The following is a 5,766-nucleotide window of genomic DNA, read 5'->3' as shown; positions in this document are numbered from 1 at the left end:
CTCCAAAAAAATGCACTTAAAAATTGCTGAAATGTTGGGTCGATTTCCACATTGTGTAATCAAATTACTCTTCTGCCACACACAGTGATCTATTGGTGAGTGTGTAGGGATTTGGTTACCATGAAATAGCACAGTTGCATCTGGGGCCACTAAGCTTCATTATAACAGGAGGATCGGGTACTCAGGATGATCCTCTTGTCTGGAAGAGTGAACCTATGGCAGGTATCACCCGGGCAGTGAGAGTGGACAAGTGCCGACTCCAAGTCTGGTGTGATTTCGTATAACCTTGTTTGAAAGCCTTAAAAATATCTATATCCCCCTCCTACACACATCCACATTCCTATACTTTGATCTAGTAATTGAACTTTGGGGATTTAATTTTTAAAAAATATATTTTATTAGTTAAAACAGATTAACAGTCTTATATGCATAACCCATGGACACCAACAATAGTGTGGTGAAGGCCTGGGGAGGGGGGCAGGTGCAGGCTAGAAGGGGTCAATGGGGAGGGGCGGGGGAAGGGACAGAGGTAATACTTTCAACAATAAAGATTCAAAAAAAAAAACACAAAACAGATGAACAGTCTTAATGTTGAAAAACGAGTCTATAGTTATAACATGTGGTTCAAAGAAAAGTGTCAAAATCAAAATTGTGTACAAAAAGTCAGGATGCTTAAGGAACTCAGAAATTGCCACCTCCATACAGATATAGTTGCTGGATGAAATTAACAGAGATTTGAAAAACAACAAAAATGTAGCATAGCATTTAAAAGTAAGGGCTGGTTTTGATTACTGTCTGACTTATAATTAGACAAATATGAGAAATCACTATATTACTGTTTGTGAATTGCTAGAAAGTAAGGACACGGGAGATTCATTTCCCTGACCTACTTTGCCATCCTAGACTAAGAGCGCCAGCCAGGCTGCAGGCCCTGAGGACATGGGTCATTCACCCTCTGACAGGGCTCCCTAGCCTTTTTACCAGCTTTCCACCCTTCTCAAAACCTAATTCCAGAACTTTCCACCAGGATGAGGAGTCCTAATGTCCTGCAGGGGGGCAGGCCATTGAGTTCAGAAGCTGATGCCCCGGGGGACTTAATCTTAAGGAAATACTACTAAAAACATTATGCATGAGAGATGTTAGCAATATATTCCTAACAAAAAACCATTTGGAATAACTTGCTTCAACAATAAATAATTGTTTTTTTAAACCATAAAACATCAACTTGATGGGTATTATTACTATTGGAGTTGATAGAAACTTTGTTATATGGTACAAAACAGTTCTTGCATAATGCTAAGCAAAAAAAAAAGCAATATGTAAAATTATATATGCATTTTTATTTCAGCTGGATTGTTATAATCCCTATACTAAGAAAAATTCTGGCATATAGACAATTTTTAAGTGTATGCTGTATAAGTACGTACTTTACGTCATGAACATTCTCCTGTGTCAATAAATAGAAACCCATGCTATTATTATTTTTAAATATATTTTTATTGATTTCAGAGAGGAAGGGAGAGGGAAAGATAGAAATATCAATGATGAGAGAGTTTCAGTACCAAAAGCTCTGGGTCCTGGGCAATTGTGCATATGAATCAAAATTTAATCAATGTCTTGTTTTAAGATATTTATATTATTTCTAGTCTTTTCCCGTGTTAAGTATATTGCAACGAAAACTCTTGCACATTAATCTTTAACCAGTTTTCTAATTATTTCCTCAGGATAAATTCCTAGCAGTGGAATTGCTGGGTCAAAGGCATCTTTAGGACTTTTGAGACTTATTGCTCAATGACCTTCCAGAGAGACTATAAATGTGCCCTCCCCCAGCAGTGTGCGTGAATGTCCTGTCCCCAGTGCCTCTGCAACCAGACTCATTAATTTGCTTTAAAATTGAGCAAATAACTTAAGAAAATATGCCTGCAACAGATTTGAAACTGACTACAGTGTTTATTCCACAATCCCAGCTGGCTATAATAATGGTGATAGTGGCTGCTACCAGGTCCCAAACACTGTGTCACATGAGTTCACTTCTGTAATTCTCCGGACAATTCTATGAGGTAGGCATCATTATCAACCCATTTCACATGTGCGGAAAGTGAGGCACAGAGGTGCTGAATAACCTGCTCAAGGTAACACACCCCAGGCGACGGAAGGACGAGCTAAGGTTTGAACCTAGGCCACGGCCTTCACCACGCTGCACCGTGTCTGTCTTGAAGATCCCTGCTGAGATGTTTGTAAGCACCAGTGAGGCTATTCAGTTCAGGACTCACCACGGCACAGGCAATCCGAGGCCGTACTGAGGACGGGTTTCAGTTTGGGCAGAGGTCTCAAAGAGAACCATTTAGAAGATCCCAAGAATCTACATCCGGGAGCCAGGCCGACCCGCTCTGCAGGAGCTGCTGAGAGAGGATAAGGTTGGCCTCCCAGTTCTAGCCCACTGGCCCCCCCAGTCTGAAGCGGCAGGAGAAAGGGCTGTTTTGGAGAAAGCTCTGTAAGGTGACCAATTCCTCGTGGTTTGCCTGGGGCTGTCCCAGTTTCCTGGGCAAACTGGACAGCCGGGCACTGTAGCGCTTCCCTCTTCCCTCAAGGTGAGTGGGAGAGGTTTGGAGGTCCCCTCTGGAGCCACAGGCCTGGGACAGAGCTAACTCCCGTGCACCAGACACTCAGAGGGCCTCGTGCCAGGCCACACTGCTGTGCCTCCTCCCACCATCCCCTCTCCCTGACTTCAGATGGTCTGAAACCTAGCTAGTGAGTAGGGGGGCTGGGGGCGGTGCTGGGAGAGAGAAGCGGTCAATGCTGGGGCCCCCCACCCACCCCCTTTGCCCCTTCTAAGCCAGAGGTAGGCCTGGGCTTGTGGGAAGAGGGAGCAGAAGCAAAAATCAAACACAATTTAGAGGTTTGTTACACTGGCTTGGACATTGTAGTCACTAAAATGAGACGTGGGGATCTGGCCCCTGGGGACAGGGAAGGTGATAGCAGAGGGTAGTCTGCTTTATGGTTGCACACTGCCAAGTCCAGACCCTTCAATAGCAGGGTTACAGGGAGTAGCGCTGTGGACCCACCCAGTGCCCTGCTCCTCTCAGCTGGGGTGGGACCGCAGCTGCTGCCTCTCCTACTGCCTCCCCACCACATGCTGTGGTCCCCTCACTGCCTCCCCGCCCCCGTCCCCGCCCCCAGGCTGTGGCAGGAGCCTCCCTCCACCCAGAGTCCGCCTCCCCCCGTGGAGCATCTCAGCCCTCCACACTGTCAGGCCCATGCCCAGGTCCCCTTCCCCAAGCAGGTAGAGTAATGAACGAGAGCTTGTTGTACACAAAGACACCGAGTAAGTCCTTTCTATGCACTGTGTTGCCTTGTGCTTATAATTTACCTGAGGGGTATCATGATCATTCTCAGTTTTCAGAGGCTCAGAGGAGTTAAGGAACTAGCTCAGCTGCTAACTGGCAGAGGTGACTCACAAACAGCTTTATTTCCATCTAAAGCCCGTGCCAGTTCATGTTCCGTGGGGCCTTCTCGCTCTTACCTGGGAGAATCTGCTTCCTGCTGGCGCCGTGGTGGCCTAGCTCTGTTCCCACGATTCCCACGTGGAACTTGGAATGTGCTCTTGCTTAGAAACAACATGATAAAGGGACATTTGGCCCCTGTGGTTACTTATTGGCTAAGCCGCCCTTGGTGACCTGGCCTGGGGTTCTAACCACACTTGACCATGTGACTTCCCGGGAAGAAAACACATCCTGAGTTCTAAATAGCAAATTCCGAACACTCTGTGAGGATACAGCTTATTTGTGAGCTAGGGAATGTCTGCCTGAAAACGATTTTATTTTGTATGACAAGAAAAGTAAGCTGGGCTCTTGAACTTTCCTATTTGGGTGGCTGGTTTAAAATAGCAGAGAAGCAGCGGCATTGCTCCACACTATGCCGGCCTTCACAAGAGCATCATCGGTTTGAATTACTAAGTCTCCTTCAAGAGTGTGCGAATATGGCTCTAGCCGGTTTGGCTCACTGGGTAGAGTGTTGGCCTGCGGTGTAGTGAGTAAGGACTGGATTAGGAGAGAGATGATGTGGGTCAGTCCTGCCCTTGCCCTTGTCTGGCTGGGTGACCTTGGGGAGTCACTTTACTTCTTTAGGCATTGCCTCTCAATCTGTAAAATAAGGGGTTACACTAGGGGATCCCCAACTTCCCTTCCAGTTCTCAGATTCTATGCAACACAGACAGTCCTAGGTGCAGAATTACAAATGAGGGGTCTGCTCCAAAATTGTGTTTCTTCCTTTTACTTCCCCTGCAATTTTTAGAAATCTTTTAGTTGTGCTAGTCTCCTTGAGCCATGGCAGAAGAGAAAAAGGGAAAGTCAGGTCCTTTTGCATTAAATGGGGCATTTAATGATGGATAAGCAAAGAGATGCGTTATGGGCCTTTTTCTCAGGTTGGACGCTTGGCTAATAGATCAGCAGATCCTGGCATCTGAGTGACAACCTGCATTGAGAAGGGTGGAACTTGGCTCTCCCGCCCCTCCAGCTGTGAGAGCTTGAAAGGGAAGCTATGGGGGGAATGTCTTTCACTTCCCCTGGACGCTGGGGAAACGTTCAGTTTAGCGCGGCCAACTGTGCCACGTGGGCTGGCCTCTAAATGAAGCCTTTTTCCTTGGCTGTCTTTCAGGCCGCAGCCTTCCCTTTGGCACCCCCACCCGCTTGGAACTAAGCCTAATGTGAAGCCTGGTTGATCCTCAGATCAGCCTGGGAAAGAATTCATTTAATAATGGTGCAAGGGCTCAATGCGTCCTTTTCTCTTTTGAAAGCAAGGATTTGATTTGTCTACTTGCTTGTTTTGTCCGATCTCTTACAGCAGACACTTAACAACAAAACGCTCCTAGGAAAACAAAAACAACAAACAAACAAACAAACAAAAACAGAGGTAGAAATTAAGGCTCAGAAAAATAGAAATAGAAAATCAAGATGGAGTAAAAGAAGAGGACCGATGTGTGAACTATGAAGGTCAAAGAGCTGTTATGGCTGAAATGGGCTGCACAGGTAGCTCATACTTCTTCATATTAGGGAGAGAAGGGGTTCCAGTCACTCAGGGGAACGTCCTCTCGTCCATTCATGTAAAAACAGTGATTAAAGGTTCCTCAAGTGCCAGGCACTGTCTCAGGTAATCAAGGATGAAAGGGGAGAACCAAGATGGCGGCGTAGGGAGCGGACCTGTGTGTGGTGCTCTCTCACAGCATCATTGAAACTATCAACTATGAAGTAAACAACCGCCACTCAGAACCATGGGGAAGTTGGCCCAGTGGGAGATCTACAACTGGAGGAAAAGAAAGAAGCTCAGTGAGACGGAGTGGGAGCTACGGAGGCACCAAAACCAGAGGTACGCAGTCACACGCCACGCGGGCTGCAAATGGATTCTCGGTTTTTTACAAACCCTCGAATCCTCTGGGCTTGCTCGGGGCGGGTCTCTGAGGCCCCAGATCCCACAGGGAGAGGCGGCCACGGCCTTGCAGTGGTCGGAGAGCGAGGGAAGCTCTGACACGCGGCTGCTCGCCGGCACTGAGGGACAAGAAGTCCTGGTGTCCCGGGGAGGCGAGGGGCGCGGAGACGCCGCCATCGCTGTTTCCTCCACGCTGGCGACTCCCTGTGACCCCGCCCTACCCTCAGGGTTGTGCCAGAGGCACAAGAAGGAATGACTGTGCTTTTACAAACTCTCAAATCCACTGAGCCGGGGCGGGTCTCTGAGGCCCCAGGCCCCAAGGCGAGAGACGGCACGGCCTTC

The sequence above is a fragment of the Myotis yumanensis genome, unplaced genomic scaffold (genome assembly GCF_028538775.1).
Source record: "Myotis yumanensis isolate MYYU_CA2020_CCGP unplaced genomic scaffold, mMyoYum1.0.hap1 SCAF_8, whole genome shotgun sequence".
Classification (NCBI taxonomy): Eukaryota; Metazoa; Chordata; class Mammalia; order Chiroptera; family Vespertilionidae; genus Myotis; species Myotis yumanensis.
This window is presented reverse-complemented; position numbering follows the sequence as displayed.